Below are 11,535 nucleotides of genomic sequence, written 5' to 3'. Positions count from 1 at the left end.
AAGAACCTGATCTGATCCTGCAGTGATGACCTCTGGTCTGGGCCTCCTGCCTGCCCCTCCCTCCAGGGCCCCAAGGAGAAGAGTGGGGGCTAGGCAGTCAAGGCCTGGGAGGGGCTGGGATGGGAGTGTCATCCCTGTCTTTCCCATTGCCTGCCTCTGCCTGGAAACCCCTCTCTGGTCTTCCTTTCTCCTCCCAGTCCTTTTGCCCAGGGAAGAACTTGCAGGATGAAAGAAGAGAATCTGATTCATGGTGCTGATACTTTCTGGGCACTAGACAGAAGAGCCCGAGCGTGCCAGGCTACAGATCCCACTGGGGGTCACCGTTTCGATCTGCGGCAAGGGCCCCTGGCCTCAGCAGTCACATGGCAACTGCGCTGGTCCGGCAGGAGTAGTGCCTGGTCTTCCCTGGATACTGCCCAGCGCATTTGGGCAGCCTCCTTGCCACAGTCTAGGACCCTGGCAAGCCCTGGAAGAGAGGAGGGGCTGGGACCGCTGGTCAGGTGTCCAAAGTGGTGGGGAAGGTTGGTGAGGATGGACTGGGAGTGAGAGGGCGCCCCCTCGTTTCTCCGTAACTGCATGCACCCACTCCACTTACCTGGGAACCGTGCCCTTTACCAGCCACTTTGCAGCAGAGACATTGCCATAGTAGAAACTATACTGGGTTTTTGGCAACACCTTTCACTCTCCAGAGTGGTTAAACCAGAAGTGTTCAGTGGTTAACCGAGACCACTGAAGAGAGTCATTGCGAATAATCGGAAGACTGTGGGTGACGTGCTGTTTTCAGCGATGGGTTCTCTGTCCTGTTGAGTGGGAAGGCAGGTGGCTCGGCCAATGTCCCCTCCCTTCGGAGGGAACCCCAGCTCACCAAGCTCGAGGCATCAGGCTCTGAGGGCGACTCCTTGATTTGATCCTGGGTGCCGCAGCCCTGGTTGTCCACACTGATGGGGAGGAGATACTGGTGAGTCTAGGGACAGAAATGTCAAAAGGTCTCTCTTTAACACTGGAGTTAACTTTCCTCTGGCCAAACCATTGTTTCTGGGTTGCCCTCAGAGGCATGCCTCATCCCTGTCTTCTCAGAGCTTCTCCTGCGGTGGTCAGGCTAGCAGAAGCTGGGCCAGAGACCCCCTGGTCACTGGTCCCAAGCAGGAGCATCTTCCTCCTCTAGGAGGCTGCAGTGCTCTTGAAGGGCCCTCATGCATCTAGGGTACAGACTTTCCTGTAAGGAGATCCGGCAGGAAGGAAGCCTAGAGAGAGACAGTAGTATTTGGCTGCTGGATAGCCAGCATAAGCATACTTTAAAAAGAAAAGTATTTCCCTGCTAGCTGTAAATGCGCATTTTAGAGCTAGCAGATATTTGTCTTAAAGTCATTATTTTAGCAAAAATGAGGACCCCCCATGCACCCACCCGCTTCACACTACACTTTTGGGCAAAATTAAGTCCTGTGTCCTAGGCCCCAGAGGGAGTGAAGGTCAAGGACAAGTTGGAGAGTGCCTCTTTGTTTCCTAGAAAACCAGCGATGTATTTTCCAGGTAATAATAACAATATAGATAATAATACTTGATGAATACTGAGCTCATTTCATGACATAAGAACTCTGCTCTCGACTCCAGGGGCACAGAGGGTTCAGGGTTGAGCAAATAAGTAGGTTTTAATCTCCTGGCCACCCGGACCTACCTGGAGCGAGAGAGAGGAAAAGTGAGACATGCTGGAGGATAGGCTGGCTCTCTGCTATGAACTTGGGAAGGCTAGGCCTGCCCAGCCTTCTTCCCCCCTGGTGAATCCGAGTGCCAGAAATTGTCCAGAAAGTTGTGGGATTCACTGATTGGACCAACTTGGCTTACTGGCCAGAACAGCAGCTGTCCACTAGAACTGCTTCATTTAATAATGTTGAGTTCGAAATTCTGTGATTTATAGGAATTTCCTCTTTGTCCAGTGGTTAGGACTGTGTGCCTTGAGTATTGAGGATGTGGGTTCAATTCCTGGTGAAAATTATGTGGCTAGGCCAAAAAGTAAATAAACAATAAATAAGTAAAATAAAAAGCTTTTAAAATATTTCATGACTTAAGATAAAAACAGTTAAAGTTTTCATTTTTTATCTGTTACTGCCTAACGAATCACCCTAAAATTTATGGCTCAAAAATGTCAACAGTTTATTGTATCTTATGATTTTTTTTTTAGGTTATCTGTGTGGTTCCTCTGCTGATTTCACTTGGGATCAGTTATGGGGCTGTGTTCAGCTGGTGGGTCAGCTGGGATGGAAGGTTCAAGATGGCATCACTCAGGTGTTGGGCAGTTAGTGCTGGCCCTTTGGTTCTCTTGTACATGGTCTCTCATCCATAGTTGGCCAGAAGTTTTCTTAAGTGGCAGTGTTGAGGCAGCATTCCTAGAGAGGAAAATATTGAAATTGCCCTGCTCAGGAATTCACACATCACTCCCATACATTCTATTGTTCAAAGTAAGTCAGAGGATAACCCAGGTCCAAGGGCTGTGTAAACAAAGTCTGCCTATTAATGGAAGGAGGTATAAAGTATCATGGCCTTGTTCTTTCGTGTAGATAGCTATTTTTTCTGAGTATGACTATGTGTCCATGTGACAAAGTTTGACATATATTGCTCTTATTGTCCTTTATTTATAGATGGTGACTTTTGTTGAGTTTCAGTTTGACCAGGAGAATAACTTTCAGTTTACAAGTCATTAGATTTTATTTAGTTTTTTGGTTTAACCCATCTTTTTTTTTTTTTTTTTAACCCTCTGGTGATAACAGTATGTGTCCTGTTCAGTTCAGTCACTCAGTCGTGTCCAACTCTTTGCGACCCCATGAATCGCTGCATGCCAGGCCTCCCTGTTCATCACCATCTCCCGGAGTTCACTCAAACTCATGTCCATCCAGTCGGTGATGCCATCCGGCCATCTCATGCTCTGTCATCCCCTTTTCCTCTTGCCCCCAATCCCTCCCAGTATCAGAGTCTTGTCCAATGAGTCAACTCTTCGCATGAGGTGGCCAAAGTACTGGAGTTTCAGCTTCAGCATCATTCCTTCCAAAGAATACCCAGGGCTGGTCTCCTTTAGGATGGACTGGTTGGATCTCCTTGCAGTCCAAGGGACTCTCAAGAGTCTTCTCCAACACCACAGTTCAAAAGCATCAATTCTTCAGTGCTCAGTGTGGGAATTAACTTAGGTTTTATTTGTATCTTAGTATAAAATTATTATTTTATATGTACCTGGACATTTGAAAAGATTGTGTTTTTCTGTTTAAAAAGTACAGAAATTTCTAGGTTTATATTTTTCAAATGTCCTATATCCACTCTGTTGTTTTTTTCTATTTGTCTAGTGATAGAATCTCAGGGATGGGGGAGCCTGGTGGGCTGCTGTCTATGGGGTGGCACAGAGTTGGACACGACTGAAGCGCTTTAGCAGCATTAGCAGCAGCAGTGTATCATGGCAGTTTCCTACAGGCTTCTTATGGCAAGCAGAATTTGGGGGCATTATATTGGGTGAATGAGGAGGAATTGAAGTAAACGATGATTTTCATTGTAACCATAGTCGACTTCAGTGGGTTAAAACTGTAGAGTTATTTTTTTCCCTTTTGCTATTGTTCAGTCACTAAGTCATGTCCTATTCTTTGTGACCCTGTGGACTGCAGCATGCCAGGCCTCCCTGTCCTTCACTATCTCCTGGAGTTTGCTGAAGTTCATGTCTATTGAGTCAGTGATGCTATCTAACTGTCTCATCCTCTGCTGTCCTCTTCTCCTTTTGCCTTCAGTATTTTCCAGCATGGGTGTCTTTTCCAGTGAGTTGGCTCTTTGCATCAGGTGGCCAGAGTATTGGAGCTTCAGCTCCAGCATCAGTCCTTCCAATGATTATTCAGGGTTGATTTCCTTGAGGATTGAATGGTTAGATCTCCTTGCAGTCCAAGGGACTCAAGAAAGGGAGAGTCTCTCCTCTTTTTTTTTTCTTTCTAGGTCTGTGCAAAACTTAAACACAAACTTTCTATATTTCACACAATTAACAATGATCACAATCACAGAAACAAGAGTCTATGTATTCAAAGAATGCCATAGAGATGTTGAAGCTAATATTATGTGTTTCATTGTTGGTGATAGACTGCATAATTGACTTGGGAAGGGGACTTCCCTGTTTGTCCAGTGGTTAAGACTCCACATTTGCCCTGCACGGGGCATGTGTTTGATCCCTGGTCGAGGAACTAAGATCCCATATGCTGTGTGGCACAGCAAAACAAAACAAAAACATAATCAACTTGGGGAGACGAAAGTCATATAGCAAAAATATAAAGACAAAACACAGGAAGTGGCCAAAAGCTGTGAACCAAAGAGAGGGCCAGAGATGAGGAGAGCTGTGTGGAGAGGGTTGGGGTGGGGGAAGCCGCTGGGCTTGGGTTGGGGGTCTGGGCTTACAGAGCTGGCTTGAAGCCTGAACATGGTTTCGTTTGGCCTGAGGGAAGAGTTGCTCCTGAAATACTTAAAGCATATAAGCAGTTAAAGTCATAGTCACCACTAGGCTTCCCAGTGAACCAGCATAACCCATTTTTGGTAGAGCGTTGCTTTGAATTTTTGGTGGTTGCCAGGGTATCTTATGAAGGCTGATAAACAACACAACAAAGGTTGATCTTGAGCAGAGGTATTGGTGTGGCCAGTTTTGTTTTCATAGGACAGGGACCACATGGCTTGTCCTTCGTCTTGTAGAGCCGTGTGGTGATTTCTGCGGTGTCCTCAAAGAACTCATATTCTTCATAAATAAAGAACTTTTTATTAAAACATTAGGGTACAGTTCCAATTGTTACAAACTGTAACTTATTTTCTTTTGTCTTCTGAAAATGTTTGCCAGTTGGTGGTTAAATTTGACCCTTTCATCTGCCAGAATGATGCAAATCTTAGGCCACTTAAGAATTCAAGAACTCCCTGTGGGATATCTTTCTGTGATCAAGGTAATGACCAGTTCAGTAAAGGGCCAAGCATAATCATAATGTGGAATAAAATGCATTATGCAGGGTGTTCAGATCCCAAGAAGGTCTTGAACTACTGTGCACATCTTGATTGCTAATTAGAAGAAGGTGTTTCAACCCAGAAACCACTGAAATATGTAAACTGAGAAGCATTGGTTATGGAAATTAAAATCAAAGGCATCAAGCTTTGCATTTTTGATTACATATTCAAATCATACAATTACAGTGTATAAAATCAATTTTTACCATAGTCATAAGTAGTAATTAGACATAGACTTTTAAAATTCAAATCATATTTGTATTAGATGTCATTCTTCCAGTTCTTTACCCTCAAGCAGAAAAAGATGTGAATGGGAAACTACTGCCTGCTCTTTTCTTCACAGATAATCCTTAACATAGTGAAGTTATAACCTGTGTCAACTTGAGGGGACACACTGGGGAAAAAAATGAAGATGTTTCTCTTCAAATGTCATACCAGTTAGGTTCACATTTTCCAGTCTTCAGAGCTTCCAACATTTTGTCAAGGATTTGATACCAAAGAAGGAGAGAAAACAAGTAAGGGTCGGGTAGAGAAATGATTGAGAACTGATTAACAAAGACTAGCTCTTTACGAGAATGAGTAAGTAAAAGGGACCAGAACCAGTGAAAACCCTTAGCACCCAGACTGTGGTCTCTAAATACCATTCTTTACTAAAAAGAAACAAGGCTTCTTGGGAAACAGTGGATTTCAGATCTGGAGCAGCAAATGTGCTAAACTGAGGCTGGAGTATTTTGTTCCCAAATGCAAGGACATTCTCCAAACTTGATTCAAACATGGCAGAAGGATGCAAGAGTGAGCTTGAAGGCATTCCCACTGGGCAAATCTGAGACAATTTGGGCATGACAAAGGATGACAGTAATGGATTATAACGCACTTAATAAAAATTTGAGTCAAATAATACTGCCCTTCATACTCTACACCATATAAAAGAGCAGGAATTAATAAGTAAAAGAAATGGTAAAACTGGAAAATCCCTTTTTCCAACAACTTTTATAATTGATTCAGATAAAACTTATCGGATAAAACTTATTACTATTGAGTAATAGGATGTTGCAACAGGATAGTCATGTGATCTCACATTATCACCTCCAGAAGACTTACTAATTACAAAGGGGAAAAAGGGTCATTACAACAGAGAAATCTGGTAGATGCCACCTTAACCAAGCTTTATCACCAGTGATGGGAACAGCTGATACCATAAGACTTCTGATGAAGGGCATAACATCACTTGTGAGTACCCTTGCCAAAAACGTTTAACTTGAGTCTAATCATGAGGAATCTAAATCCAAATTTAGAGACTTTCTACAAAACAACAGGCCTGGATTCTTCAAAAATGTCAGTGTAAAGAAAGGCCAAGAGAGATCTAGGGAATCATTTTGGGTTAAAAGAGACTAAAGAGACCTAACAACTAAATGCCACATGTGATCACTGGGTGGATCTTGAATAAGAAAAAATGAGTCCAAAGGCCAAAATTGGGACAATCTGGAAGTTTTAAATATGGGCTGTTTATGAGTTAATAGTAAATTTATTGTTGGCAATAACTGTGTTCATGTAGGAAATGTCTTTGTTCTCAGGAACTACATGTTGAAATACATAAGGCTTAAAGTGTCATGATACCTACAACTACTCTCAGATAATTTAGCCCCCCAAAAGTGTGAATTGCTTGTGTAAAGGTGTATAGAGAGACTGATGAAGCAAATCTGGCAAAATATTAACAAGTAGTGAATCCGAAAGAAGGGTATATGTCTGTTTAATATGCTATGATTTCAAATTTTCTGCCATTTTGAAAATGGCTGAAATTAAATTTCGAGAAGCAAGCACTGGCCACAACAGTGTGGCTGTACTTCTCCATAGGCTAAACCAGTTTTAAGTAAAAAGAATACATTTAGATGCAACTACATTTTAAAAGTAGGAAGTCAAGAGATACCTGGAGTAACAGACAAATTTGGCCTTGGAGTACAAAATGAAGCAGAGCAAAAGCTAACAGAGTTTGTCAAGAGAACACACTGGTCATAGCAAACACCTTTTTCCAATCATGCAAAAGATGACTCTACATACTGATATCACCAAATGGTCAATACTGAAATCAAATTGATTATATTCTTTACAGCCGAGAATGAAGAAGAGAGCTTCACTCAGTTAGCAAAAACAAGATCTGGAGCTGACTGTGGGTCAGATCATCAGCTCCTTATTGCAAAATTCAGGCTTAAATTGAAGAAAGTAGGGAAAATCACTAGGCCATTCACGAATGACCTAAATCATATCCCTTATGATTAAACAGTGGAGGTGACGAGTAGATTCAAGGGATTAGATCTGGTAGACAAAGTGCCTAAAGAACTAAGGACAGTGGTTTGTAACATTGTTCAGAAGGCAGTGACCAAAACCATCCCCCAAAAAAGAAATGCAAGAAGGCAAAGTGGTTGTCTGAGAAGGCTTTACAAATAGGTGAGTAAACAAGAGAAGCCAAAGGCAAGGGAGAAAGGGGACAATACATCCAACTGAATCCAGAGTTCCAGAGAATAGCCAGAAGAGATAAGAAGGCCTTCTTAAATGAACAATGCAAAGAAGCAGAAGAAAACAATAAAATGGGAAACTAGAGATCTCTTCAAGAAAATTGGAGAGATCAGGGGAACATTTCATGCAAGGATGGACGCGATACAGATATGGTAGGGATCTAACAGAAGCGGAAGGTATTAAGAGATGGCAAGAAAACAGAACTATTAAAAAAAAGGTCTAAGTGATTCAGATAACCATCATGGTGTGGTCAGTCATCCAGAGCCAGAAATCCTGGAGTGTGAAGTCAAGTGGGCCTTAGGAAGCCTTACTACAAAACAAAGCTAGTGGAGGTCATTTGGGTTGGCCTCAGCTGGGTGGTTCTGCTGGTCTCACTGGGCTCACTCAAGTGGTTGTAGTTGCCTGTGGTCCAACTGGGGCTGAATGGTCTAAGACGACTTCATTCACATATTGGGTAGGTACTTATTGAATTCTTACTGGATTCTTATACTTTTTCAAATCATTCCTTTGAATTTTTGAATCACATCATCTCCAAATAATGATAATATACCTCCTCCTTTCTAATTTCTATGCTTCTAATTTCTATCAAATAATTGCTTGGCTAGTGCTGCCAAGACAGTGGTATGTAATAAGAGTGAAGGGATGTTTTTATTTTCTTTATGAGTCTAGTGGGACTGTCCTTAGTACAGTATCACACTGTCCACTGTGTAGATACTGGCTTTTTTTTTTTTTAAATCATACTGGAAATGGATGGAAATTTCCTTATTTCTTTAAAAAATATTTTCTATATTTGGCTGCACCAGATCTTAGTTGCAGCAATCGACATTTTTGATAAATGTTTGCAACATGCAGGCTCTTTAGTTGGCATGTGGAATCTAATCGGGCCCCCATGCATTGGGGCCTGGGCTCCATGCTTGGAGTCTTAGCCAATGGACCACCATGGAAGTCCTGAAATTTCAGTGTTTATCAAGAAAGTATCTTTTTAGCATTTTTGGAAGCGATTGTAATTTTCTCCTTAATTTCACTGTCATGAAAACAAACAATGTGGCTGGAAATCTTCTCACAGAATTCAAGCCAATTTCCCATTTAATATTAGTGACAGAGGTTCTTATAGAGCGCTAAGCCCAGGCTGGAAATGATAGCTGTCCAGGATCAGGGTCATGATGGTGGTAATAGGAGAGGTAGGTGAATTTGAGTTACATTTTGGGAATAATATCACTGGTGGAGTCAATGTGGAGTGTGAAGGATAAGGAGAAACTAAGGATACTTTCTAGGTTTGAGCTGACAAATGGTTCAGACAGAGCCAACAACTCTTGATTGTCAAACACGATAGGACTTTTCTCACCTTACCCAACACCTGAAGTCTGAGAGCCTGCCGACCACTCCGTCCACTTGCTGTTCTGCAGGACTCAGGCCTCCTCCTTCACTGCTCTCTCTATGTCTTCTCAGTCTCTAGACAGGCGTGTCTCCATCTGCTGGATGCCCAGGCTGAGACCCCTACCCCAGCTCTGTCTATAGCCACCTTCTCTCCCTGAACATCCTTGGACATTCTCTTTTCTCCCCAAGGTTTCACGTACCACTTGTGAGGTGACGGCTCCCAAAACCGTGTCTCAAGTCCCATCTTGCTCCTGAACTCCCAGGGGAAGATCCAGTTGCCTATAAAATTTCTCTCTACATGGATCTTCTGCAGGTGTCTCAAATCCTTGAAGTTTGAAACCAAACTCCTTTTCTACTCCAATTCTGACACCAATTCCCATGTGCTTTTTCACACCGTCAAGCAATTCCCCAACATAAAATGCATGTCCTACAGGACTACCCTGGTGGTATAGTGGATAAGAATCCAGCTGCCAATGCAGGGGGACATGAGTTCGATCCCTGGTCCTGGAAGATCCCATATACTGAGGGGATAACTAAACCTGTGTACCACAACTACAAAGCCCATGTGCCCTAGAACCAATGCTCTGCAACAGATGAAGCCACCTCAAAGAGAAGCCTGCACACCACAAAGAAGAGTGAAAGTGAAAGTGAAGTCGCTCAGTCGTGCCTGACTCTTTGTGACCCCATGGATAGTAGCCTGCACCAAGGTCCTCCGTCCATGGGATTTTCAAGGCAACAGTACTGGAGTGGGTTGCCATTTCCTTCTCCAGGGACTCTTCCCAACCCAGGGATCGAACCCAGGTCTCTCATATTCTAGACAGATGCTTTACTGTCTGAGCCACCAGGGAAGTCCACAAAGAAGAGGAGCCACTGCCTAATGAAGTAGAGAAAACCCACACACAACTACAAAGGCCCGGAGCAGCCAAAAATAAAAACAAACTGAAAAAAAAAAAAAAAAAAAGCCAGGTGTCCCACAGTTCGACTCAATTCTGACACTGTCTCTGGAAACAGCAACTGATCCCAAGGGTTAAGGACTCAGTTCTGCAAGACTACACCCTCCTCTTTCAGATGCCAACTAGTGCCTCTGACCGACTGATTGCAGATGGAACATTCCAATAACCCCTACCTTAGGCTTGAGTAACTTGCTAGAACGGCTCACAGCGTGCAGAGAAATGTTTTGCTTTCTAGATTACTGGTTTTCTATAAAAGGATATAACTCAGGGACAGTTAGATGGAAGAGATGTGTAAAGTAAGGTCTGGGAAAGGGCTTGGCATTTCCATGCTCTCTGAGGGTGCCATTCTGCCTGAATCTCCACGTGTTTAACAAGTGGGAAGCTCTCTGAACCCTGTCCTTTTCAGGTTTTTATGGAGGTTTCATTACACAGGCTTGGTTGATTGAATCATTGGCCACTGGTGATTAATTCAGCCTCTAGCCCCTCTCTCCTCCATGGAGGTTGGGACTGAAACTTCCAAACTTTCTAGTCACTTGGTTGGTTTCCTTGGCAACCATCCCCCATCTATAAGTGCTTCCCCAAAGTTGCCTCAGTAACATAGCAGAAGACACTTTTTAAAATCACTCTCATCACTTAGGAAATTCCAATAGGTTTAGGAGCCCTTTGCCAGGAACTAGACAAGAGCTAAATATGTATTTCTTATTATAAATCACAATATCATATCTACCTTCCATCAGACATGATGGAGGTGGGTCTTATCATGGGTTCCATTCTCACCCTTTTTCCTCATCAATAAGTCACTAAGTCCTGAAGTTTCTACCATCTCAAATCAGTTCCTCCCAGCCTCTGTCTTAGTCATCTCTATTGGGAATTACATGACAGCATCCTCTACTTCCTTCCTGTTTTGCTCCCTCACATCCACCATTTCTGAACTTCTCTGTTTTCCTAGAACATTTAAAAAAATCTATTGAGAAAGTATTTTTTGTTATGAGACTCTTCCCTAAGAATGGCTTTTTGCTGGAAAAACAATGAGCACAAGGACAGAATGCTGTGTTCTTCCTAACTCTTTATTCTGACCATAGAAACATGGGATATCAAGATTCCTTAACCTTGGGATCAGTGCTTTGTAGAGCTTCCTGTATTGTCAAGAGTATGTAGTCAACCAGATTTACCACAAATCCTGTGCAACCTTTTAGCTTGAATTGGTCTCGGGCATCTGAAGCACAGTCTCTCACTGATGAGACCTAGATGCCTTGCTGTTTCACAAACTGCTTTCCTACCTCCATCACTTGACTTTCAAGGTTAACATTTAGAAATCTGTATGAGAAAGTTTTATCCAGAAATACCTTTCTTCTTTTTTTCTACTACAACATGTGGCTTGCAGGATCTTAGTTCCCTGACCAGGAATTGAACCTGCACTCCAACAGTGGAAGCATGGAGTCCTAACCACTGGATTTCCAGGGAATGCTCCAGAAATAGTTTTAATTAATCACAGATACCAAGAACCACAGTCTGCTGTCACTGGCTTTTTGAATGACAGGGAGAGCTGTGTGTCCTGAAGGCCCATTTGGGGCAGTGGCTGCCAGCCTGTGGGGCTTCGTGACTTCTGGGCCAGGATTTGGCAGCCTGGCAGGTTAAGACTGGGGCAGGTGGGCGGGTGAGACTGAGGTGGGGCATTGGGAAGCCA

This window comes from Ovis aries, chromosome 14 (genome assembly GCF_016772045.2).
Source record: "Ovis aries strain OAR_USU_Benz2616 breed Rambouillet chromosome 14, ARS-UI_Ramb_v3.0, whole genome shotgun sequence".
Classification (NCBI taxonomy): Eukaryota; Metazoa; Chordata; class Mammalia; order Artiodactyla; family Bovidae; genus Ovis; species Ovis aries.
The sequence above is the reverse complement of the archived record's forward strand: the minus strand, read 5'-3'. Positions refer to the sequence as shown.